General features: G+C 47.2%; 38 non-coding genes across 38 annotated transcripts; all 38 read right to left on the reverse strand.

Moving 5' to 3' along the window:
- Window positions 1–148: 148 nt before the first annotated feature.
- On the reverse strand, window positions 149–220 carry TRNAD-GUC (transfer RNA aspartic acid (anticodon GUC)). Its single transcript has one exon. It is a non-coding gene; the product is annotated as a tRNA-Asp (tRNA).
- Window positions 221–1,604: 1,384 nt separating this feature from the next.
- On the reverse strand, window positions 1,605–1,676 carry TRNAD-GUC (transfer RNA aspartic acid (anticodon GUC)). Its single transcript has one exon. It is a non-coding gene; the product is annotated as a tRNA-Asp (tRNA).
- Window positions 1,677–2,480: 804 nt separating this feature from the next.
- On the reverse strand, window positions 2,481–2,552 carry TRNAD-GUC (transfer RNA aspartic acid (anticodon GUC)). Its single transcript has one exon. It is a non-coding gene; the product is annotated as a tRNA-Asp (tRNA).
- A 224-nt stretch (window positions 2,553–2,776) lies between these two features.
- TRNAD-GUC (transfer RNA aspartic acid (anticodon GUC)) lies at window positions 2,777–2,848 on the reverse strand. The gene has a single exon. It is a non-coding gene; the product is annotated as a tRNA-Asp (tRNA).
- A 510-nt stretch (window positions 2,849–3,358) lies between these two features.
- TRNAD-GUC (transfer RNA aspartic acid (anticodon GUC)) lies at window positions 3,359–3,430 on the reverse strand. The gene has a single exon. It is a non-coding gene; the product is annotated as a tRNA-Asp (tRNA).
- Window positions 3,431–3,648: 218 nt separating this feature from the next.
- On the reverse strand, window positions 3,649–3,720 carry TRNAD-GUC (transfer RNA aspartic acid (anticodon GUC)). Its single transcript has one exon. It is a non-coding gene; the product is annotated as a tRNA-Asp (tRNA).
- Window positions 3,721–3,939: 219 nt separating this feature from the next.
- On the reverse strand, window positions 3,940–4,011 carry TRNAD-GUC (transfer RNA aspartic acid (anticodon GUC)). The gene has a single exon. It is a non-coding gene; the product is annotated as a tRNA-Asp (tRNA).
- Window positions 4,012–4,235: 224 nt separating this feature from the next.
- On the reverse strand, window positions 4,236–4,307 carry TRNAD-GUC (transfer RNA aspartic acid (anticodon GUC)). Its single transcript has one exon. It is a non-coding gene; the product is annotated as a tRNA-Asp (tRNA).
- Window positions 4,308–4,531: 224 nt separating this feature from the next.
- Window positions 4,532–4,603, reverse strand: TRNAD-GUC (transfer RNA aspartic acid (anticodon GUC)). The gene has a single exon. It is a non-coding gene; the product is annotated as a tRNA-Asp (tRNA).
- A 509-nt stretch (window positions 4,604–5,112) lies between these two features.
- Window positions 5,113–5,184, reverse strand: TRNAD-GUC (transfer RNA aspartic acid (anticodon GUC)). Its single transcript has one exon. It is a non-coding gene; the product is annotated as a tRNA-Asp (tRNA).
- A 218-nt stretch (window positions 5,185–5,402) lies between these two features.
- On the reverse strand, window positions 5,403–5,474 carry TRNAD-GUC (transfer RNA aspartic acid (anticodon GUC)). The gene has a single exon. It is a non-coding gene; the product is annotated as a tRNA-Asp (tRNA).
- Window positions 5,475–5,693: 219 nt separating this feature from the next.
- TRNAD-GUC (transfer RNA aspartic acid (anticodon GUC)) lies at window positions 5,694–5,765 on the reverse strand. The gene has a single exon. It is a non-coding gene; the product is annotated as a tRNA-Asp (tRNA).
- Window positions 5,766–5,989: 224 nt separating this feature from the next.
- Window positions 5,990–6,061, reverse strand: TRNAD-GUC (transfer RNA aspartic acid (anticodon GUC)). Its single transcript has one exon. It is a non-coding gene; the product is annotated as a tRNA-Asp (tRNA).
- An 803-nt stretch (window positions 6,062–6,864) lies between these two features.
- Window positions 6,865–6,936, reverse strand: TRNAD-GUC (transfer RNA aspartic acid (anticodon GUC)). Its single transcript has one exon. It is a non-coding gene; the product is annotated as a tRNA-Asp (tRNA).
- A 512-nt stretch (window positions 6,937–7,448) lies between these two features.
- TRNAD-GUC (transfer RNA aspartic acid (anticodon GUC)) lies at window positions 7,449–7,520 on the reverse strand. The gene has a single exon. It is a non-coding gene; the product is annotated as a tRNA-Asp (tRNA).
- Window positions 7,521–8,324: 804 nt separating this feature from the next.
- On the reverse strand, window positions 8,325–8,396 carry TRNAD-GUC (transfer RNA aspartic acid (anticodon GUC)). The gene has a single exon. It is a non-coding gene; the product is annotated as a tRNA-Asp (tRNA).
- A 512-nt stretch (window positions 8,397–8,908) lies between these two features.
- On the reverse strand, window positions 8,909–8,980 carry TRNAD-GUC (transfer RNA aspartic acid (anticodon GUC)). The gene has a single exon. It is a non-coding gene; the product is annotated as a tRNA-Asp (tRNA).
- A 513-nt stretch (window positions 8,981–9,493) lies between these two features.
- TRNAD-GUC (transfer RNA aspartic acid (anticodon GUC)) lies at window positions 9,494–9,565 on the reverse strand. The gene has a single exon. It is a non-coding gene; the product is annotated as a tRNA-Asp (tRNA).
- A 1,687-nt stretch (window positions 9,566–11,252) lies between these two features.
- TRNAD-GUC (transfer RNA aspartic acid (anticodon GUC)) lies at window positions 11,253–11,324 on the reverse strand. Its single transcript has one exon. It is a non-coding gene; the product is annotated as a tRNA-Asp (tRNA).
- A 1,090-nt stretch (window positions 11,325–12,414) lies between these two features.
- On the reverse strand, window positions 12,415–12,486 carry TRNAD-GUC (transfer RNA aspartic acid (anticodon GUC)). Its single transcript has one exon. It is a non-coding gene; the product is annotated as a tRNA-Asp (tRNA).
- Window positions 12,487–12,709: 223 nt separating this feature from the next.
- On the reverse strand, window positions 12,710–12,781 carry TRNAD-GUC (transfer RNA aspartic acid (anticodon GUC)). Its single transcript has one exon. It is a non-coding gene; the product is annotated as a tRNA-Asp (tRNA).
- A 1,394-nt stretch (window positions 12,782–14,175) lies between these two features.
- TRNAD-GUC (transfer RNA aspartic acid (anticodon GUC)) lies at window positions 14,176–14,247 on the reverse strand. Its single transcript has one exon. It is a non-coding gene; the product is annotated as a tRNA-Asp (tRNA).
- A 1,091-nt stretch (window positions 14,248–15,338) lies between these two features.
- Window positions 15,339–15,410, reverse strand: TRNAD-GUC (transfer RNA aspartic acid (anticodon GUC)). The gene has a single exon. It is a non-coding gene; the product is annotated as a tRNA-Asp (tRNA).
- Window positions 15,411–15,633: 223 nt separating this feature from the next.
- TRNAD-GUC (transfer RNA aspartic acid (anticodon GUC)) lies at window positions 15,634–15,705 on the reverse strand. The gene has a single exon. It is a non-coding gene; the product is annotated as a tRNA-Asp (tRNA).
- Window positions 15,706–16,219: 514 nt separating this feature from the next.
- On the reverse strand, window positions 16,220–16,291 carry TRNAD-GUC (transfer RNA aspartic acid (anticodon GUC)). The gene has a single exon. It is a non-coding gene; the product is annotated as a tRNA-Asp (tRNA).
- A 220-nt stretch (window positions 16,292–16,511) lies between these two features.
- On the reverse strand, window positions 16,512–16,583 carry TRNAD-GUC (transfer RNA aspartic acid (anticodon GUC)). Its single transcript has one exon. It is a non-coding gene; the product is annotated as a tRNA-Asp (tRNA).
- Window positions 16,584–17,674: 1,091 nt separating this feature from the next.
- Window positions 17,675–17,746, reverse strand: TRNAD-GUC (transfer RNA aspartic acid (anticodon GUC)). The gene has a single exon. It is a non-coding gene; the product is annotated as a tRNA-Asp (tRNA).
- Window positions 17,747–17,969: 223 nt separating this feature from the next.
- TRNAD-GUC (transfer RNA aspartic acid (anticodon GUC)) lies at window positions 17,970–18,041 on the reverse strand. Its single transcript has one exon. It is a non-coding gene; the product is annotated as a tRNA-Asp (tRNA).
- Window positions 18,042–18,555: 514 nt separating this feature from the next.
- On the reverse strand, window positions 18,556–18,627 carry TRNAD-GUC (transfer RNA aspartic acid (anticodon GUC)). The gene has a single exon. It is a non-coding gene; the product is annotated as a tRNA-Asp (tRNA).
- A 221-nt stretch (window positions 18,628–18,848) lies between these two features.
- On the reverse strand, window positions 18,849–18,920 carry TRNAD-GUC (transfer RNA aspartic acid (anticodon GUC)). Its single transcript has one exon. It is a non-coding gene; the product is annotated as a tRNA-Asp (tRNA).
- Window positions 18,921–19,725: 805 nt separating this feature from the next.
- On the reverse strand, window positions 19,726–19,797 carry TRNAD-GUC (transfer RNA aspartic acid (anticodon GUC)). Its single transcript has one exon. It is a non-coding gene; the product is annotated as a tRNA-Asp (tRNA).
- Window positions 19,798–20,016: 219 nt separating this feature from the next.
- Window positions 20,017–20,088, reverse strand: TRNAD-GUC (transfer RNA aspartic acid (anticodon GUC)). The gene has a single exon. It is a non-coding gene; the product is annotated as a tRNA-Asp (tRNA).
- Window positions 20,089–20,307: 219 nt separating this feature from the next.
- TRNAD-GUC (transfer RNA aspartic acid (anticodon GUC)) lies at window positions 20,308–20,379 on the reverse strand. The gene has a single exon. It is a non-coding gene; the product is annotated as a tRNA-Asp (tRNA).
- Window positions 20,380–20,600: 221 nt separating this feature from the next.
- TRNAD-GUC (transfer RNA aspartic acid (anticodon GUC)) lies at window positions 20,601–20,672 on the reverse strand. The gene has a single exon. It is a non-coding gene; the product is annotated as a tRNA-Asp (tRNA).
- An 805-nt stretch (window positions 20,673–21,477) lies between these two features.
- TRNAD-GUC (transfer RNA aspartic acid (anticodon GUC)) lies at window positions 21,478–21,549 on the reverse strand. The gene has a single exon. It is a non-coding gene; the product is annotated as a tRNA-Asp (tRNA).
- A 219-nt stretch (window positions 21,550–21,768) lies between these two features.
- Window positions 21,769–21,840, reverse strand: TRNAD-GUC (transfer RNA aspartic acid (anticodon GUC)). Its single transcript has one exon. It is a non-coding gene; the product is annotated as a tRNA-Asp (tRNA).
- Window positions 21,841–22,348: 508 nt separating this feature from the next.
- On the reverse strand, window positions 22,349–22,420 carry TRNAD-GUC (transfer RNA aspartic acid (anticodon GUC)). Its single transcript has one exon. It is a non-coding gene; the product is annotated as a tRNA-Asp (tRNA).
- Window positions 22,421–22,934: 514 nt separating this feature from the next.
- TRNAD-GUC (transfer RNA aspartic acid (anticodon GUC)) lies at window positions 22,935–23,006 on the reverse strand. The gene has a single exon. It is a non-coding gene; the product is annotated as a tRNA-Asp (tRNA).
- Between the last annotated feature and the right edge of the window lie 260 nt (window positions 23,007–23,266).

The raw sequence follows: 23,266 nt of genomic DNA on the forward strand, positions 1-23,266 counted from the left end.
AGAGGAAAAAAAACAAAGACACCTGGCGCTAGAGCTTCCACATTATATTAGCTTACTCTGGAGGAGACGGAGAAAACGAAGATTATTTTGCCGAATGGTATAGCAGTGCAGGTTCAATTTCTACCCTATGGTAACTAAAAAATTACTGCTCCCCGTCGGGGAATTGAACCCCGGTCTCCCGTGTGACAGGCGGGGATACTGACCACTATACTAACGAGGATATGTGTATGCACAGAAGACACGACGGTGTTGTCAGCGAGATCACAACTCTAGCTTGACATGACGGTTTCAGTGGGAGAGGAAAAAAAACAAAGACACCTGGCGCTAGAGTTTCCCCATTATATTAGCTTACTCTGGAGGAGATGGAGAGAACGAAGATTATTTTGCCGATTGGTATAGCAGTGCAGGTTCAATTTCCACCCTATGGTAACTAAAAAATTACTGCTTCCCGTTGGGAAATCGAACCCCGGTCTCCCACGTGACAGGCGTGGATACTGACCACAATACTAACGAGGATATGCGCATGCACGGCAGACACGACGGTGTTGTCAGCGAGATCACAACTCCTACTTGACATGACATTTCAGTGGGACAGAAAAAAAACACCTGGCGCTAGAGCTTCCCCATTATATTAGCTTACTCTGGGGGAGATGGAGAAAACGAAGATTATTTTGCCGAATGATTATTAGTGCAGGTTGAATTTCCACCCTATGGTAACTAAAAAATTACTGCTCCCCGTCGGGGAATTAAACCCCGGTCTTCCGCGTGACAGGCAGGGATACTGACCACTATACAAACGAGGATATGCGCATGACGGCAGACACGACGGTGTTGTCTGCGAGATCAACACTCTAACTTGACACGACTGTTTCAGTGGGAGAGAAAAAAAACAGACACCTGGCACTAGAGCTTCTCCATTGTATTAGCTTACTCTGGAGGAGATGGAGTAAACGAAGATCATTTTGCCGAATGGTATAGCAGTGCAAGTTCAATTTCCACCCTATGGTAACTAAAAAATTACTGCTCCCCGTCAGGGAATCGAACCCCGGTCTCCCGCGTGACAGGCGGGGATACTGACCACTATATAACGAGGAAATGCGCATGCACGGCAGACACGACGGTGTTGTCAGCGAGACCACAACTCTCGCTTGACATGACTTTTTCAGTGGGACAGAAAAAAAACACCTAGCGCTAGAGCTTCCCCTTTATATTAGCTTACTCTGGGGGACATAGAGAAAACGAAAATATTTTTGCCGAATGATATATTAGTGCACGTTGAATTTCCACCCTGTGGTAACTAAAAAATTACTGCTCCCCGTCGGGGAATTAAACCCCGGTCGCCCGCGTGACAGGCAGGGAAACTGACCACTATACTAACAAGGATATGCGCATGACGGCAGACACGACGGTGTCGTCTGCGAGATCAGAACTCTAGCTTGACATGACTGTTTCAGTGGGAGAGGAAAAAACAAAGACACCTGGCGCTAGAGCTTCCACATTATATTAGCTTACTCTGCAGGAGACGGAGAAAACGAAAATTATTTTGCCGATTGGTATAGTAGTGCAGGTTCAATTTCCACCCTATGGTAACTAAAAAAGTACTGCTCCCCGTCGGGGAATCGAACCCCGATCTCCCGCGTGACAGGCGGGGATACTGACCACTATACTAACGAGGATATGTGTATGCACGGAAGACACGACGGTGTTGTCAGCGAGATCACAACTCTAGCTTGACATGACTGTTTCAGTGGGAGAGGAAAAAAAACAAAGACACCTGGCGCTAGAGTTTCCCCATTATAATAGCTTACTCTGGAGGAGATGGAGAGAACGAAGATTATTTTGCCGATTGTTATAGCAGTGCAGGTTCAATTTCCACCCTATGGTAACTAAAAAATTACTGCTTCCCGTTGGGAAATCGAACCCCGGTCTCCCGCGTGACAGGCGGGGATACTGACCACTATACTAACGAGGATATGCGCATGCACGGCAGACACGACGGTGTTGTCAGCGAGATCACAACTCCTACTTGACATGACATTTCAGTGGGACAGAAAAAAAACCCCTGGCGCTAGAGCTTCCCCTTTATATTAGCTTACTCAGGGGGAGATAGAGAAAACGAAAATATTTTTGCCGAATGATATATTAGTGCACGTTGAATTTCCACCCTGTGGTAACTAAAAAATTACTGCTCCCCGTTGGGGAATTAAACCCCGGTCTCCCGCGTGACAGGCAGGGAAACTGACCACTATACTAACAAGGATATGCGCATGACGGCAGACACGACGGTGTTGTCTGCGAGGTCAACACTCTAGCTTGACACGACTGTTTCAGTGGGAGAGAAAAAAAACAGATACCTGGCGCTAGAGCTTCCTCTTTATATTAGCTTACTCTGGAGGAGATGGAGAAAACGAAGATTATTTTGCCGAATGGTATATTAGTCCAGGTTGAATTTCAACCCTATGGTAACTTAAAGATTACTGCTCCCCGTCGGGGAATCGAACCCCGGTCTCCCGCGTGACAGGCGGGGATACTGGCCACTATACTAACGAGGATATGCGCATGCACGGCAGACACGACGGTATTGTCTGCGAGATCACAACTCTAGCTTGAAGTGACTGTTTCAGTGGGAGAGGAAAAAAAACAAAGACACCTGGTGCTAGAGCTTCCCCATTATATTAGCTTACTCTGGAGGGGATGGAGAGAACGAAGATTATTTTGCCGATTGGTACAGCAGTGCAGGTTCAATTTCCACGCTATGGTAACTAAAAAATTACTGCTCCCCGTCGGGGAATCGAACCCCGTTCTCCCGCGTGACAGGCGGGGACACTGACCACTATACCAACGAGGATATGCGCATGCACGGCAGACACGACGGTGTTGTCAGCGAGATCACAACTCTCGCTTGACATGACTCTTTCAGTGGGACAGAAAAAAAAACACCTGGCGCTAGAGCTTCCCCATTATATTAGCTTACTCTGGGGGAGATGGAGAGAACGAAGATTATTTTGCCGAATGATATATTAGTGCACGTTGAATTTCCACCCTGTGGTAACTAAAAAATTACTGCTCCCCGTCCAGGAATTAAACCCCGGTCTCCCGCTTGACAGGCAGGGATATTGACAACTATACTAATGGAGGATATGCGCATGACGGCAGACACGACGGTGTTGTCTGCGACATCAACACTCTAGCTTGACACGACTGTTTCAGTGGGAGAGAAAAAAAACAGATACCTGGCGCTAGAGCTTCCCTTTTATATTAGCTTACTCTGGAGGAGATGGAGAAAACGAAGATTATTTTGCCGATTGTATATTAGTGCAGGTTGAATTTCCACCCTATGGTAACTAAAAGATTACTGCTCCCCGTCGGGGAATCGAACCCCGGTCTCCCGCGTGACAGGCGGGAATACTGGCCACTATACTAACGAGGATATGCGCATGCACGGAAGACACGACGGTGTTGTCAGCGAGATCACAACTCTAGCTTGACATGACTGTTTCATTGGGAGAGGAAAAAAAACACCTGGCGCTAGAGCTTCCCCATTATACTAGCTTACTCTGGGGGAGATGGAGAAAACGAAGATTAATTTGCCGAATGATATATTAGTGCAGGTTGAATTTCCACCCTATGGTAACTAAAAATTTACTGCTCCCCGTCGGGGAATTAAACCCCGGTCTCCCGCGTGACAGGCAGGGATACTGACCACTATACTAACGAGGATATGCGCATGACGGCAGACACGACGGTGTTGTCTGCGAGATCAACACTCTAGCTTGACACGACTGTTTCAGTGGGAGAGAAAAAAAACAGATACCTGGCGCTAGAGTTTCCCCTTTATATTAGCTTACTCTGGATGAGATGGAGAAAAGGAAGATTATTTTGCCGATTGTATATTAGCGCAGGTTGAATTTCCACCCTATGGTAACTGAAAGATTACTGCTCCCCGTCGGGGAATCGAACCCCGATCTCCCGCGTGACAGGCGGGGATACTGGCCACTATACTAACGAGGATATGCGCATGCACGGCAGACACGACGGTATTGTCTGCGAGATCACAACTCTAGCTTGAAGTGACTGTTTCAGTGGGAGAGGAAAAAAAACAAAGACACCTGGCGCTAGAGCTTCCACATTATATTAGCTTACTCTGGAGGAGACGGAGAAAACGAAGATTATTTTGCCGAATGGTATAGCAGTGCAGGTTCAATTTCCACCCTATGGTAACTAAAAAATTACTGCTCCCCGTCGGGGAATCGAACCCCGGTCTCCCGCGTGACAGGCGGGGATACTGACCACTACACTAACGAGGATATGCGCATGCACGGCAGACACGACGGTGTTGTCAGCGAGATCACAACTCTAGCTTGACATGACTGTTTCAGTGGGAGAGGAAAAAAAACAAAGACACCTGGTGCTAGAGCTTCCCCATTATATTAGCTTACTCTGGAGGGGATGGAGAGAACGAAGATTATTTTGCCGATTGGTACAGCAGTGCAGGTTCAATTTCCACGCTATGGTAACTAAAAAATTACTGCTCCCCGTCGGGGAATCGAACCCCGTTCTCCCGCGTGACAGGCGGGGACACTGACCACTATACCAACGAGGATATGCGCATGCACGGCAGACACGACGGTGTTGTCAGCGAGATCACAACTCTCGCTTGACATGACTCTTTCAGTGGGACAGAAAAAAAACACCTGGCGCTAGAGCTTCCCCATTATATTAGCTTACTCTGGGGGAGATGGAGAGAACGAAGATTATTTTGCCGAATGATATATTAGTGCACGTTGAATTTCCACCCTGTGGTAACTAAAAAATTACTGCTCCCCGTCCAGGAATTAAACCCCGGTCTCCCGCTTGACAGGCAGGGATATTGACAACTATACTAATGGAGGATATGCGCATGACGGCAGACACGACGGTGTTGTCTGCGACATCAACACTCTAGCTTGACACGACTGTTTCAGTGGGAGAGAAAAAAAACAGATACCTGGCGCTAGAGCTTCCCTTTTATATTAGCTTACTCTGGAGGAGATGGAGAAAACGAAGATTATTTTGCCGATTGTATATTAGTGCAGGTTGAATTTCCACCCTATGGTAACTAAAAGATTACTGCTCCCCGTCGGGGAATCGAACCCCGGTCTCCCGCGTGACAGGCGGGAATACTGGCCACTATACTAACGAGGATATGCGCATGCACGGAAGACACGACGGTGTTGTCAGCGAGATCACAACTCTAGCTTGACATGACTGTTTCAGTGGGAGAGGAAAAAAAACACCTGGTGCTAGAGCTTCCCCATTATACTAGCTTACTCGGGGGGAGATGGAGAAAACGAAGATTAATTTGCCGAATGATATATTAGTGCAGGTTGAATTTCCACCCTGTGGTAACTAAAAATTTACTGCTCCCCGTCGGGGAATTAAACCCCGGTCTCCCGCGTGACAGGCAGGGATACTTACCACTATACTAACGAGGATATGCGCATGACGGCAGACACGACGGTGTTGTCTGCGAGATCAACACTCTAGCTTGACACGACTGTTTCAGTGGGAGAGAAAAAAAACAGATACCTGGCGCTAGAGTTTCCCCTTTATATTAGCTTACTCTGGATGAGATGGAGAAAAGGAAGATTATTTTGCCGATTGTATATTAGCGCAGGTTGAATTTCCACCCTATGGTAACTAAAAGATTACTGCTCCCCGTCGGGGAATCGAACCCCGATCTCCCGCGTGACAGGCGGGGATACTGGCCACTATACTAACGAGGATATGCGCATGCACGGCAGACACGACGGTATTGTCTGCGAGATCACAACTCTAGCTTGACATGACTGTTTCAGCTGGAGAGGAAAAAAAACAAAGACACCTGGCGCTAGAGCTTCCACATTATATTAGCTTACTCTGGAGGAGACGGAGAAAACGAAGATTATTTTGCCGATTGGTATAGTAGTGCAGGTTCAATTTCCAGCCTATGGTAACTAAAAAAGTACTGCTCCCCGTCGGGGAATCGAACCCCGGTCTCCCGTGTGACAGGCGGGGATACTGACCACTATACTAACGAGGATATGTGTAAGCACAGAAGACACGACGGTGTTGTCAGCGAGATCACAACTCTAGCTTGAAATGACGGTTTCAGTGGGAGAGGAAAAAAACAAAGACACCTGGCGCTAGAGTTTCCCCATTATATTAGCTTACTCTGGAGGAGATGGAGAGAACGAAGATTATTTTGCCGATTGGTATAGCAGTGCAGGTTCAATTTCCACCCTATGGTAACTAAAAAATTACTGCTTCCCGTTGGGAAATCGAACCCCGGTCTCCCACGTGACAGGCGGGGATACTGACCACTATACTAACGAGGATATGCGCATGCACGGCAGACACGACGGTGTTGTCAGCGAGATCACAACTCCTACTTGACATGACATTTCAGTGGGACAGAAAAAAAACACCTGGCGCTAGAGCTTCCCCATTATATTAGCTTACTCTGGGGGAGATGGAGAAAACGAAGATTATTTTGCCGAATGATATATTAGTGCAGGTTGAATTTCCACCCTATGGTAACTAAAAAATTACTGCTCCCCGTCGGGGAATTAAACCCCGGTCTTCCGCGTGACAGGCAGGGATACTGACCACTATACAAACGAGGATATGCGCATGACGGCAGACACGACGGTGTTGTCTGCGAGATCAACACTCTAACTTGACACGACTGTTTCAGTGGGAGAGAAAAAAAACAGACACCTGGCGCTAGAGCTTCTCCATTGTATTAGCTTACTCTGGAGGAGATGGAGTAAACGAAGATCATTTTGCCGAATGGTATAGAAGTGCAAGTTCAATTTCCACCCTATGGTAACTAAAAAATTACTGCTCCCCGTCGGGGAATCGAACCCCGGTCTCCCGCGTGACAGGCGGGGATACTGACCACTATACTAACGAGGAAATGCGCATGCACGGCAGACACGACGGTGTTGTCAGCGAGACCACAACTCTCGCTTGACATGACTTTTTCAGAGGGACAGAAAAAAAACACCTGGCGCTAGAGCTTCCCCTTTATATTAGCTTACTCTGGGGGAGATAGAGAAAACGAAAATATTTTTGCCGAATGATATATTAGTGCACGTTGAATTTCCACCCTGTGGTAACTAAAAAATTACTGCTCCCCGTCGGGGAATTAAACCCCGGTCGCCCGCGTGACAGGCAGGGAAACTGACCACTATACTAACAAGGATATGCGCATGACGGCAGACACGACGGTGTTGTCTGCGAGATCACAACTCTAGCTTGACATGACTGTTTCAGTGGGAGAGGAAAAAAAACAAAGACACCTGGCGCTAGAGCTTCCACATTATATTAGCTTACTCTGGAGGAGACGGAGAAAACGAAGATTATTTTGTCGATTGGTATAGTAGTGCAGGTTCAATTTCCACCTTATGGTAACTAAAAAAGTACTGCTCCCCGTCGGGGAATCGAACCCCGATCTCCCGCGTGACAGGCGGGGATACTGACCACTATACTAACGAGGATATGTGTATGCACGGAAGACACGACGGTGTTGTCAGCGAGATCACAACTCTAGCTTGACATGACTGTTTCAGTGGGAGAGGAAAAAAAACAAAGACACCTGGCGCTAGAGTTTCCCAATTATATTAGCTTACTCTGGAGGAGATGGAGAGAACGAAGATTATTTTGCCGATTGTTATAGCAGTGCAGGTTCAATTTCCACCCTATTGTAACTAAAAAATTACTGCTTCCCGTTGGGAAATCGAACCCCGGTCTCCCGCGTGACAGGCGGGGATACTGACCACTATACTAACGAGGATATGCGCATGCACGGCAGACACGACGGTGTTGTCAGCGAGATCACAACTCCTACTTGACATGACAGTTCAGTGGGACAGAAAAAAAACACCTGGCGCTAGAGCTTCCCCATTATATTAGCTTACTCTGGGGGAGATGGAGAAAACGAAGATTATTTTGCCGAATGATATATTAGTGCAGGTTGAATTTCCACCCTATGGTAACTAAAAAATTACTGCTGCCCGTCGGGGAATTAAACCCCGGTCTTCCGCGTGACAGGCAGGGATACTGACCACTATACTAACGAGGATATGCGCATGACGGCAGACACGACGGTGTTGTCTGTGAGATCAACACTCTAACTTGACACGACTGTTTCAGTGGGAGAGAAAAAAAACAGACATCTGGAACTAGAGCTTCTCCATTGTATTAGCTTACTCTGGAGGAGATGGAGTAAACGAAGATCATTTCGCCGAATGGTATAGCAGTGCAAGTTCAATTTCCACCCTATGGTAACTAAAAAGTTACTGCTCCCCGTCGGGGAATCGAACCCCGGTCTCCCGCGTGACAGGCGGGGATACTGGCCACTATACTAACGAGGATATGCGCATGCACGGCAGACACGACGGTATTGTCTGCGAGATCACAACTCTAGCTTGAAGTGACTGTTTCAGTGGGACAGAAAAAAAGAACACCTGGCGCTAGAGCTTCCCCATTATATTAGCTTACTCTGGAGGAGATGGAGAAAACGAAGATTATTTTGCCGAATGATATATTAGTGCAGGTTGAATTTCCACCCTATGGTAACTAAAAAATTACTGCTCCCCATCGGCGAATTAAACCCCGGTCTCCCGCGTGACAGGCGGGGATACTGACCACTATACTAACGAGGATATGTGTATGCACGGAAGACACGACGGTGTTGTCAGCGAGATCAACACTCATGCTTGACACGACTGTTTCAGTGGGAGAGAAAAAAAGACAGACACCTGGAACTAGAGCTTCTCCATTATATTAGCTTACTCTGGAGGAGATGGAGTAAACAAGATTATTTTGCCGAATGGTATATTAGTGCAGGTTGAATTTCCACCCTATGGTAACTAAAAAGTTACTGCTCCCCGTCGGGGAATCGAACCCCGGTCTCCCGCGTGACAGGCGGGGATACTGACCACTATACTAACGAGGATATGCGCATGCACGGCAGACACGACGGTATTGTCTGCGAGATCACAACTCTAGCTTGAAATGACTGTTTCAGCGGGAGAGGAAAAAAAACAAAGACACCTGGCGCTAGAGCTTCCACATTATATTAGCTTACTCTGGAGGAGATTGAGAAAACGAAGATTATTTTGCCGAATGGTGTAGCAGTGCAGGTTCAATTTCCACCCTTTGTTAACTAAAAAATTACTGCTCCCCGTTGGGGAATCGAACCCTGGTCTCCCGCGTGACAGGCGGGGATACTGACCACTATACTAACGAGGATATGCGCATGCACGGCAGACACGACGGTTTTGTCAGCGAGATCACAACTCTCGCTTGACATGACTTTTTCAGTGCGACAGAAAAAAAACACCTGGCGCTAGAGCCTCCCCACTATATTAGCTTACTCCGGGGGAGATGGAGAAAACGAAGATTATTTTGCCGAATGACATAATAGTGCAGCTTGAATTTCCACCCTATGGTAACTAAAAAATTACTGCTCCCCGTCGGGGAATCGAACCCCGGTCTCCCGCGTGACAGGCGGGGATACTGACAACTATACTAACGAGGATATGCGCATGCACGGCCGACACGACGGTGTTGTCAGCGAGATCACAACTCTAGCTTGACATGACTGTTTCAGGGGGACAGAAAAAAAGAACACCTGGCGCTAGAGCTTCCCCATTATATTAGCTTACTCTGGAGGAGATGGAGAAAACGAAGATTATTTTGCCGAATGATATATTAGTGCAGGTTGAATTTCCGCCCTATGGTAACTAAAAAATTACTGCTCCCCGTCGGGGAATTAAACCCAGGTCTTCCGCGTGACAGGCAGGGATACTGGCCGCTATACTAACGAGGATATGCGCGTGACGGCAGACACGACGGTGTTGTCTGCGAGATCAACACTCTAGCTTGACACGACTGTTTCAGTGGGAAAGTAAAAAAACAGACACCTGGCGCTAGAGCTTCCCCAATATAATAGCTTAGTCTGGAGGAGATGGAGAAAACGAAGATTATTTTGCCGAATGGTATATTAGTGCAGGTTGAATTTCCACGCTATGGTAACTAAAAGATTACTGCTCCGCGTCAGGGAATCGAACCCCGGTCTCCCGCGTGACAGGCGGGGATACTGACCACTATACTAACGAGGATATGCGCATGCACGGCAAACACGACGGTATTGTCTTCGAGATCACAACTCTAGCTTGACATGACCGTTTCAGTGGGAGAGGAAAAAAAACAAGGACACCTGGCGCTAGAGCTTCCACATTATATTAGCTTACTCCAGAGGAGATGGAGAGAACGAAGATTATTTTGCCGAATGGTATAGCAGCGCAGGTTCAATTTCCAACCTATGGAAACTAAAAAATTACTCCTCTCCGTCGGGGAATCGAACCCCGGTCTCCCGCCTGACAGGCGGGGATACTGACAACTATACTAACGAGGATATGCGCATGCACGGCTGACACGACGGTGTTGTCAGCGAGATCACAACTCTAGCTTGACATGACTGTTTCAGTGGGACAGAAAAAAAGAACACCTGGCGCTAGAGCTTCCCCATTATATTAGCTTAGTCTGGGGCAGATGGAGAAAACGAAGATTATTTTGCCGAATGATATATTAGTGCAGGTTGAATTTCCACACTATGGTAACTTAAAAATCACTGCTCCCCGTCGGGGAATTAAACCCCGGTCTCCCGCGTGACAGGCGGGGATACTGAGAACTATACTAACGAGGATTTGCGCATGCACGGCAGACACGACGGTGTTGTCAGCGAGATCACAACTCTAGCTTGACATGACTGTTTCAGTGGGAGAGGAAAAAAAACAAAGACACCTGGCGCTAGAGTTTTCCCATTCTATTAGCTTACTCTGGAGGAGATGGAGAGAACGAAGATTATTTTGCCGATTGGTATAGCAGTGCAAGTTCAATTTCCACCCTATGGTAACTAAAAAATTACTGCTCCCCGTCGGGTAATTAAACCCCGGTCTCCCGCGTGACAGGCAGGGATACTGACCACTATACTAACGAGGATATGCGCATGACGGCAGACACGACGGTGTTGTCTGCGAGATCAACACTCTTGCTTGACACGACTGTTTCAGTGGGAGAGAAAAAAAAACAGAAACCTGGAACTAGAGCTTCTCCATTATGTTAGCTTACTCTGGAGGAGATGGAGTAAACGAAGATTATTTTGCCGAATGGTATATTAGTGCAGGTTGAATTTCCACCCTATGGTAACTAAAAGATTACTGCTCCCCGTCGGGGAATTGAACCCCGGTTTCCCGCGTGACAGGCGGGGATACTGACCACTATACTAACGAGGATATGCGCATCGACGGCAGACTCGACGGTATTGTCTGCGAGATCACAACTCTAGCTTGACATGACTGTTTCAGTGGGAGAGGAAAAAAACACCTTGCGCTAGAGCTTCCCCATTATATTAGCTTACTCCGGGGGAGATGGAGAAAACGAAGATTATTTTGCCGAATGATATATTAGTGCAGGTTGAATTTCCACCCTATGGTAACTAAAAAATTACTGCTCCTTGTCGGGGAATCAAACCCCGGTCTCCCGCGTGACAGGCGGGGATACTGACAACTATACTATCGAGGATATGAGCATGCACGGCTGACACGACGGTGTTGTCAGCGAGATCACAACTCTAGCTTGACATGACTGTTTCAGTGGGACAGAAAAAAAGAACACCTGGCGCTAGAGCTTCCCCATTATATTAGCTTACTCTGGGGGAGATGGAGAAAACGAAGATTATTTTGCCGAATGATATATAAGTGCAGGTTGAATTTCCACACTATGGTAACTTAAATATTACTGCTCCCCGTCGGGGAATCGAACCCCGGTCTCCCGCGTGACAGGCGGGGATACTGACAACTATACTAACAAGGATATGCGCATGCACGGCCGACACGACGGTGTTGTCAGCGAGATCACAACTCTAGCTTGACATGACTTTTTCAGTGGGACAGAAAAAAAGAACACCTGGCGCTAGAGCTTCCCCATTATATTAGCTTACTCTGGAGGAGATGGAGAAAACGAAGATTATTTTGCCGAATGATATATTAGTGCAGGTTGAATTTCCGCCCTATGGAAACTAAAAAACTACTGCTCCCCGTCGGGGAATTAAACCCCGGTCTCCCGCGTGACAGGCGGGGATACTGGCCACTATACTAACGAGTATATGCGCATGCACGGCAGACACGATGGTATTGTCTGCGAGATCACAACTCTAGCTTGAAGTGACTGTTTCAGTGGGACAGAAAAAAAGAACACCTGGCGCTAGAGCTTCCCCATTATATTAGCTTACTCTGGAGGAGATGGAGAAAACGAAGATTATTTTGCCGAATGATATATCAGTGCAGGTTGAATTTCCACCCTATCGTAACTAAAGAATTACTGCTCCCTGTCGGGGAATTAAACCCCGGTCTCCCGCGTGACAGGCGGGAATACTGACCACTATACTAACGAGGATATGTGTATGCACGGCAGACACGACGGTATTGTCTTCGAGATCAAAACTCTAGCTTGAGGTGACCGTTTAGTGGGAGAGGAAAAAAAACAAAGACACCTGGCGCTAGAGCTTCCCCATTATATTAGCTTACTCTGTAGGAGATGGAGAGAACGAAGATTTTTTTGCCGATTGGTATAGCAGTGCAGGTTCAATTTCCCATCTATGGTAACTAAAAAATTACTGCTCTCCGTCGGGGAATCGAACCCCGGTCTCCCGCGTGACAGGCGGGGATACTGACCACTATACTAACGAGGATATGCGCATGCACGGCAGACACGACGGTGTTGTCAGCGAGATCACAACTCTCGCTTGACATGACTTTTTCAGTGGGACAGAAAAAAAAACACCTGGCGCAAGAGCTTCCCCATTATATTAGCTTACTCTGGGGGAGATGGAGAAAACGAAGATTATTTTGCCGAATGATATATTAGTGCAGGTTGAATTTCCACACTATGGTAACTTAACAATTACTGCTCCCCGTCGGGGAATCGAACCCCGGTCTCCCGCGTGACAGGCGGGGATACTGAGAACTATACTAACGAGGATTTGCGCATGCACGGCAGACACGACGGTGTTGTCTTCGAGATCACAACTCTAGCTTGACATGACCGTTTCAGTGGGAGAGGAAAAAAAACAAGGACACCTGGCGCTAGAGCTTCCACATTATATTAGCTTACTCCAGAGGAGATGGAGAGAACGAAGATTATTTTGCCGAATGGTATAGCAGCGCAGGTTCAATTTCCAACCTATGGAAACTAAAAAATTACTCCTCTCCGTCGGGGAATCGAACCCCGGTCTCCCGCCTGACAGGCGGGGATACTGACAACTATACTAACGAGGATATGCGCATGCACGGCTGACACGACGGTGTTGTCAGCGAGATCACAACTCTAGCTTGACATGACTGTTTCAGTGGGACAGAAAAAAAGAACACCTGGCGCTAGAGCTTCCCCATTATATTAGCTTAGTCTGGGGCAGATGGAGAAAACGAAGATTATTTTGCCGAATGATATATTAGTGCAGGTTGAATTTCCACACTATGGTAACTTAAAAATCACTGCTCCCCGTCGGGGAATTAAACCCCGGTCTCCCGCGTGACAGGCGGGGATACTGAGAACTATACTAACGAGGATTTGCGCATGCACGGCAGACACGACGGTGTTGTCAGCGAGATCACAACTCTAGCTTGACATGACTGTTTCAGTGGGAGAGGAAAAAAAACAAAGACACCTGGCGCTAGAGTTTTCCCATTCTATTAGCTTACTCTGGAGGAGATGGAGAGAACGAAGATTATTTTGCCGATTGGTATAGCAGTGCAAGTTCAATTTCCACCCTATGGTAACTAAAAAATTACTGCTCCCCGTCGGGTAATTAAACCCCGGTCTCCCGCGTGACAGGCAGGGATACTGACCACTATACTAACGAGGATATGCGCATGACGGCAGACACGACGGTGTTGTCTGCGAGATCAACACTCTTGCTTGACACGACTGTTTCAGTGGGAGAGAAAAAAAAACAGAAACCTGGAACTAGAGCTTCTCCATTATGTTAGCTTACTCTGGAGGAGATGGAGTAAACGAAGATTATTTTGCCGAATGGTATATTAGTGCAGGTTGAATTTCCACCCTATGGTAACTAAAAGATTACTGCTCCCCGTCGGGGAATTGAACCCCGGTTTCCCGCGTGACAGGCGGGGATACTGACCACTATACTAACGAGGATATGCGCATCGACGGCAGACTCGACGGTATTGTCTGCGAGATCACAACTCTAGCTTGACATGACTGTTTCAGTGGGAGAGGAAAAAAAACACCTTGCGCTAGAGCTTCCCCATTATATTAGCTTACTCCGGGGGAGATGGAGAAAACGAAGATTATTTTGCCGAATGATATATTAGTGCAGGTTGAATTTCCACCCTATGGTAACTAAAAAATTACTGCTCCTTGTCGGGGAATCAAACCCCGGTCTCCCGCGTGACAGGCGGGGATACTGACAACTATACTATCGAGGATATGAGCATGCACGGCTGACACGACGGTGTTGTCAGCGAGATCACAACTCTAGCTTGACATGACTGTTTCAGTGGGACAGAAAAAAAGAACACCTGGCGCTAGAGCTTCCCCATTATATTAGCTTACTCTGGGGGAGATGGAGAAAACGAAGATTATTTTGCCGAATGATATATAAGTGCAGGTTGAATTTCCACACTATGGTAACTTAAATATTACTGCTCCCCGTCAGGGAATCGAACCCCGGTCTCCCGCGTGACAGGCGGGGATACTGACAACTATACTAACAAGGATATGCGCATGCACGGCCGACACGACGGTGTTGTCAGCGAGATCACAACTCTAGCTTGACATGACTTTTTCAGTGGGACAGAAAAAAAGAACACCTGGCGCTAGAGCTTCCCCATTATATTAGCTTACTCTGGAGGAGATGGAGAAAACGAAGATTATTTTGCCGAATGATATATTAGTGCAGGTTGAATTTCCGCCCTATGGAAACTAAAAAACTACTGCTCCCCGTCGGGGAATTAAACCCCGGTCTCCCGCGTGACAGGCGGGGATACTGGCCACTATACTAACGAGTATATGCGCATGCACGGCAGACACGATGGTATTGTCTGCGAGATCACAACTCTAGCTTGAAGTGACTGTTTCAGTGGGACAGAAAAAAAGAACACCTGGCGCTAGAGCTTCCCCATTATATTAGCTTACTCTGGAGGAGATGGAGAAAACGAAGATTATTTTGCCGAATGATATATCAGTGCAGGTTGAATTTCCACCCTATCGTAACTAAAGAATTACTGCTCCCTGTCGGGGAATTAAACCCCGGTCTCCCGCGTGACAGGCGGGAATACTGACCACTATACTAACGAGGATATGTGTATGCACGGCAGACACGACGGTATTGTCTTCGAGATCAAAACTCTAGCTTGAGGTGACCGTTTAGTGGGAGAGGAAAAAAAACAAAGACACCTGGCGCTAGAGCTTCCCCATTATATTAGCTTACTCTGTAGGAGATGGAGAGAACGAAGATTTTTTTGCCGATTGGTATAGCAGTGCAGGTTCAATTTCCCATCTATGGTAACTAAAAAATTACTGCTCTCCGTCGGGGAATCGAACCCCGGTCTCCCGCGTGACAGGCGGGGATACTGACCACTATACTAACGAGGATATGCGCATGCACGGCAGACACGACGGTGTTGTCAGCGAGATCACAACTCTCGCTTGACATGACTTTTTCAGTGGGACAGAAAAAAAAACACCTGGCGCAAGAGCTTCCCCATTATATTAGCTTACTCTGGGGGAGATGGAGAAAACGAAGATTATTTTGCCGAATGATATATTAGTGCAGGTTGAATTTCCACACTATGGTAACTTAACAATTACTGCTCCCCGTCGGGGAATCGAACCCCGGTCTCCCGCGTGACAGGCGGGGATACTGAGAACTATACTAACGAGGATTTGCGCATGCACGGCAGACACGACGGTGTTGTCAGCGAGATCACAACTCTAGCTTGACATGACTGTTTCAGTGGGAGAGGAAAAAAAACAAAGACACCTGGCGCTAGAGTTTTCCCATTCTATTAGCTTACTCTGGAGGAGATGGAGAGAACGAAGATTATTTTGCCGATTGGTATAGCAGTGCAAGTTCAATTTCCACCCTATGGTAACTAAAAAATTACTGCTCCCCGTCGGGGAATTAAACCCCGGTCTCCCGCGTGACAGGCAGGGATACTGACCACTATACTAACGAGGATATGCGCATGACGGCAGACACGACGGTGTTGTCTGCGAGATCAACACTCTTGCTTGACACGACTGTTTCAGTGGGAGAGAAAAAAAAACTAATCCTGGAACTAGAGCTTCTCCATTATATTAGCTTACTCTGGAGGAGATGAAGTAAACGAAGATTATTTTGCCGAATGGTATATTAGTGCAGGTTGAATTTCCACCCTATGGTAACTAAAAGATTACTGCTCCCCGTCGGGGAATTGAACCCCGGTTTCCCGCGTGACAGGCGGGGATACTGACCACTATACTAACGAGGATATGCGCATCGACGGCAGACTCGACGGTATTGTCTGCGAGATCACAACTCTAGCTTGACATGACTGTTTCAGTGGGAGAGGAAAAAAAACACCTTGCGCTAGAGCTTCCCCATTATATTAGCTTACTCCGGGGGAGATGGAGAAAACGAAGATTATTTTGCCGAATGATATATTAGTGCAGGTTGAATTTCCACCCTATGGTAACTAAAAAATTACTGCTCCTTGTCGGGGAATCAAACCCCGGTCTCCCGCGTGACAGGCGGGGATACTGACAACTATACTATCGAGGATATGAGCATGCACGGCTGACACGACGGTGTTGTCAGCGAGATCACAACTCTAGCTTGACATGACTGTTTCAGTGGGACAGAAAAAAAGAACACCTGGCGCTAGAGCTTCCCCATTATATTAGCTTACTCTGGGGGAGATGGAGAAAACGAAGATTATTTTGCCGAATGATATATAAGTGCAGGTTGAATTTCCACACTATGGTAACTTAAATATTACTGCTCCCCGTCGGGGAATCGAACCCCGGTCTCCCGCGTGACAGGCGGGGATACTGACAACTATACTAACAAGGATATGCGCATGCACGGCCGACACGACGGTGTTGTCAGCGAGATCACAACTCTAGCTTGACATGACTTTTTCAGTGGGACAGAAAAAAAGAACACCTGGCGCTAGAGCTTCCCCATTATATTAGCTTACTCTGGAGGAGATGGAGAAAACGAAGATTATTTTGCCGAATGATATATTAGTGCAGGTTGAATTTCCGCCCTATGGAAACTAAAAAACTACTGCTCCCCGTCGGGGAATTAAACCCCGGTCTCCCGCGTGACAGGCGGGGATACTGGCCACTATACTAACGAGTATATGCGCATGCACGGCAGACACGATGGTATTGTCTGCGAGATCACAACTCTAGCTTGAAGTGACTGTTTCAGTGGGACAGAAAAAAAGAACACCTGGCGCTAGAGCTTCCCCATTATATTAGCTTACTCTGGAGGAGATGGAGAAAACGAAGATTATTTTGCCGAATGATATATCAGTGCAGGTTGAATTTCCACCCTATCGTAACTAAAGAATTACTGCTCCCTGTCGGGGAATTAAACCCCGGTCTCCCGCGTGACAGGCGGGAATACTGACCACTATACTAACGAGGATATGTGTATGCACGGCAGACACGACGGTATTGTCTTCGAGATCAAAACTCTAGCTTGAGGTGACCGTTTAGTGGGAGAGGAAAAAAAACAAAGACACCTGGCGCTAGAGCTTCCCCATTATATTAGCTTACTCTGTAGGAGATGGAGAGAACGAAGATTTTTTTGCCGATTGGTATAGCAGTGCAGGTTCAATTTCCCATCTATGGTAACTAAAAAATTACTGCTCTCCGTCGGGGAATCGAACCCCGGTCTCCCGCGTGACAGGCGGGGATACTGACCACTATACTAACGAGGATATGCGCATGCACGGCAGACACGACGGTGTTGTCAGCGAGATCACAACTCTCGCTTGACATGACTTTTTCAGTGGGACAGAAAAAAAAACACCTGGCGCAAGAGCTTCCCCATTATATTAGCTTACTCTGGGGGAGATGGAGAAAACGAAGATTATTTTGCCGAATGATATATTAGTGCAGGTTGAATTTCCACACTATGGTAACTTAACAATTACTGCTCCCCGTCGGGGAATCGAACCCCGGTCTCCCGCGTGACAGGCGGGGATACTGAGAACTATACTAACGAGGATTTGCGCATGCACGGCAGACACGACGGTGTTGTCAGCGAGATCACAACTCTAGCTTGACATGACTGTTTCAGTGGGAGAGGAAAAAAAACAAAGACACCTGGCGCTAGAGTTTTCCCATTCTATTAGCTTACTCTGGAGGAGATGGAGAGAACGAAGATTATTTTGCCGATTGGTATAGCAGTGCAAGTTCAATTTCCACCCTATGGTAACTAAAAAATTACTGCTCCCCGTCGGGGAATTAAACCCCGGTCTCCCGCGTGACAGGCAGGGATACTGACCACTATACTAACGAGGATATGCGCATGACGGCAGACACGACGGTGTTGTCTGCGAGATCAACACTCTTGCTTGACACGACTGTTTCAGTGGGAGAGAAAAAAAAAACTAATCCTGGAACTAGAGCTTCTCCATTATATTAGCTTACTCTGGAGGAGATGAAGTAAACGAAGATTATTTTGCCGAATGGTATATTAGTGCAGGTTGAATTTCCACCCTATGGTAACTAAAAGATTACTGCTCCCCATCGGGGAATCGAACCCCGGTCTCCCGCGTGACAGGCGGGGATACTGACCACTATACTAACGAGGATATGTGTATGCACGGCAGACTCGACGGTATTGTCTGCGAGATCACAACTCTAGCTTGACATGACTGTTTCAGTGGTAGAGGAAAAAAAACAAAGACACCTGGCGCTAGAGTTTCCCTATTATATTAGCTTACTCTGTAGGAGATGGAGAGAACGAAGATTATTTTGCCGATTGGTATAGCAGTGCAGGTTCAATTTCCCCTCTATGGTAACTAAAAAATTACTGCTCCCCGTTCGGCAATCGAACCCCGGTCTCCCGCGTGACAGGCGGGGATACTGACCACTATACTAACGAGGATATGCGCATGCACGGCAGACACGACGGTGTTGTCAGCGAGATCCCAACTCTCGCTTGACATGACTTTTTCAATGGGACAGAAAAAAAAACACCTTGCGCTAGAGCTTCCCCATTATATTAGCTTACTCCGGGGGAGATGGAGAAAACGAAGATTATTTTGCCGAATGATATATTAGTGCAGGTTGAATTTCCACCCTATGGTAACTAAAAAATTACTGCTCCCCATCGGGAAATCGAACCCCGGTCTCCCGCGTGACAGGCGGGGATACTGACAACTATACTAACGAGGATATGCGCATGCACGGCTGACACGACGGTGTTGTCAGCGAGATCACAACTCTAGCTTGACATGACTGTTTCAGTGGGACAGAAAAAAAGAAAACCTGGCACTAGAGCTTCCCCATTATATTAGCTTACTCTGGGGGAGATGGAGAAAACGAAGACTATTTTGCCGAAATATATATTAGTGCAGGTTGAATTTCCACACTATGGTAACTTAAAAATTACTGCTCCCCGTCGGGGAATCGAACCCCGGTCTCCCGCGTGACAGGCGGGGATACTGACAACTATACTAACGAGGATATGCGCATGCACGGCCGAAACGACGGTGTTGTCAGCGAGATCACAACTCTAGCTTGACATGACTTTTTCAGTGGGACAGAAAAAAAGAACACCTGGCGCTAGAGCTTCCCCATTATATTAGCTTACTCTGGAGGAGATGGAGAAAACGAAGATTATTTTGCCGAATAATATATTAGTGCAGGTTGAATTTCCGCCCTATGGTAACTAAAAAATTACTGCTCCCCGTCGGGGAATTAAACCCCGGTCTCCCGCGTGACAGGCGGGGATACTGGCCACTATACTAACGAGGATATGCGCATGCACGGCAGACACGACGGTATTGTCTACGAGATCACAACTCTAGCTTGAAGTGACTGTTTCAGTGGGACAGAAAAAAAGAACACCTGGCGCTAGAGCTTCCCCATTCTATTAGCTTACTCTGGAGGAGATGGAGACAACGAAGATTATTTTGCCGATTGGTATAGCAGCGCAAGTTCAATTTCCACCCTATGGTAACTAAAAAATTACTGCTCCCCGTCGGGGAATTAAACCCCGGTCTCCCGCGTGACAGGCAGGGATACTGACCACTATACTAACGAGGATATGCGCATGACGGCAGACACGACGGTGTTGTCTGCGAGATCAACACTCTTGCTTGACACGACTGTTTCAGTGGGAGAGAAAAAAAAAACTAATCCTGGAACTAGAGCTTCTCCATTATATTAGCTTACTCTGGAGGAGATGAAGTAAACGAAGATTATTTTGCCGAATGGTATATTAGTGCAGGTTGAATTTCCACCCTATGGTAACTAAAAGATTACTGCTCCCCATCGGGGAATCGAACCCCGGTCTCCCGCGTGACAGGCGGGGATACTGACCACTATACTAACGAGGATATGTGTATGCACGGCAGACTCGACGGTATTGTCTGCGAGATCACAACTCTAGCTTGACATGACTGTTTCAGTGGTAGAGGAAAAAAAACAAAGACACCTGGCGCTAGAGTTTCCCTATTATATTAGCTTACTCTGTAGGAGATGGAGAGAACGAAGATTATTTTGCCGATTGGTATAGCAGTGCAGGTTCAATTTCCCCTCTATGGTAACTAAAAAATTACTGCTCCCCGTTCGGCAATCGAACCCCGGTCTCCCGCGTGACAGGCGGGGATACTGACCACTATACTAACGAGGATATGCGCATGCACGGCAGACACGACGGTGTTGTCAGCGAGATCCCAACTCTCGCTTGACATGACTTTTTCAATGGGACAGAAAAAAAAACACCTTGCGCTAGAGCTTCCCCATTATATTAGCTTACTCCGGGGGAGATGGAGAAAACGAAGATTATTTTGCCGAATGATATATTAGTGCAGGTTGAATTTCCACCCTATGGTAACTAAAAAATTACTGCTCCCCATCGGGAAATCGAACCCCGGTCTCCCGCGTGACAGGCGGGGATACTGACAACTATACTAACGAGGATATGCGCATGCACGGCTGACACGACGGTGTTGTCAGCGAGATCACAACTCTAGCTTGACATGACTGTTTCAGTGGGACAGAAAAAAAGAAAACCTGGCACTAGAGCTTCCCCATTATATTAGCTTACTCTGGGGGAGATGGAGAAAACGAAGACTATTTTGCCGAAATATATATTAGTGCAGGTTGAATTTCCACACTATGGTAACTTAAAAATTACTGCTCCCCGTCGGGGAATCGAACCCCGGTCTCCCGCGTGACAGGCGGGGATACTGACAACTATACTAACGAGGATATGCGCATGCACGGCCGAAACGACGGTGTTGTCAGCGAGATCACAACTCTAGCTTGACATGACTTTTTCAGTGGGACAGAAAAAAAGAACACCTGGCGCTAGAGCTTCCCCATTATATTAGCTTACTCTGGAGGAGATGGAGAAAACGAAGATTATTTTGCCGAATAATATATTAGTGCAGGTTGAATTTCCGCCCTATGGTAACTAAAAAATTACTGCTCCCCGTCGGGGAATTAAACCCCGGTCTCCCGCGTGACAGGCGGGGATACTGGCCACTATACTAACGAGGATATGCGCATGCACGGCAGACACGACGGTATTGTCTACGAGATCACAACTCTAGCTTGAAGTGACTGTTTCAGTGGGACAGAAAAAAAGAACACCTGGCGCTAGAGCTTCCCCATTCTATTAGCTTACTCTGGAGGAGATGGAGACAACGAAGATTATTTTGCCGATTGGTATAGCAGCGCAAGTTCAATTTCCACCCTATGGTAACTAAAAAATTACTGCTCCCCGTTCGGCAATCGAACCCCGGTCTCCCGCGTGACAGGCGGGGATACTAACCACTATACTAACGAGGATATGCGCATGCACGGCAGACACGACGGTGTTGTCAGCGAGATCCCAACTCTCGCTTGACAAGACTTTTTCAGTGGGACAGAAAAAAAACTCCTAGCGCTAGAGCTTCCCCATTATATTACCTTACTCCGGGGAAGATGGAGAAAACGAAGATTAATTTGCCGAATGATATATTAGTGCAGGTTGAATTTCCACCCTATGGTAACTAAAAAATTACTGCTCCCCGTCGGGGAATCGAACCCCGGTCTCCCGCGTGACAGGCGGGGATACTGACTACTATACTAACGAGGATATGCGCATGCACGGCTGACACGACGGTGTTGTCAGCGAGATCACAACTCTAGCTTGACATGACTGTTTCAGTGGGACAGAAAAAAATAACACCTGGCGCTAGAGCTTCCCCATTATATTAGCTTACTCTGGAGGAGATGGAGAAAACGAAGATTATTTTGCCGAATGATATATTAGTGCAGGTTGAATTTCCGCCCTATGGTAACTAAAAAATTACTGCTCCCCGTCGGGGAATTAAACCCCGGTCTTCTGCGTGACAGGCAGGGATACTGACCACTATACTAACGAGGATATGCGCACGACGGCAGACACGACGGTTTTGTCTGCGACATCACAACTCTAGCTTGACATGACCGTTTCAGTGGGAGAGGAAAAAAAACAAAGACACCTGGCGCTAGAGCTTCCACATTATATTAGCTTACTCTGGAGGAGATGGAGAGAACGAAGATTATTTTGCCGAATGGTATAGCAGTGCAGGTTGAATTTCCACCCTATGGTAACTAAAAGATTACTGCTCCCCGTCGGGGAATCGAACCCCGGTCTCCCGCGTGACAGGCGGGGATACTGACCACTATACTAACGAGGATATGCGCATGCACGGCAGACACGACGGTATTGTCTTCGAGATCACAACTCTAGCTTGACATGACCGTTTCAGTGGGAGAGGAAAAAAAACAAAGACACCTGGCGCTAGAGCTTCCACATTATATTAGCTTACTCTGGAGGAGATGGAGAGAACGAAGATTATTTTGCCGAATGGTATAGCAGTGCAGGTCAATTTCCAACCTATGGAAACTAAAAAATTAATGCTGCCCATCGGGGAATCGAACCCCGGTCTCCCACGTG

Source organism: Rhipicephalus microplus, chromosome 9 (genome assembly GCF_043290135.1).
Source record: "Rhipicephalus microplus isolate Deutch F79 chromosome 9, USDA_Rmic, whole genome shotgun sequence".
Taxonomy (NCBI): Eukaryota; Metazoa; Arthropoda; class Arachnida; order Ixodida; family Ixodidae; genus Rhipicephalus; species Rhipicephalus microplus.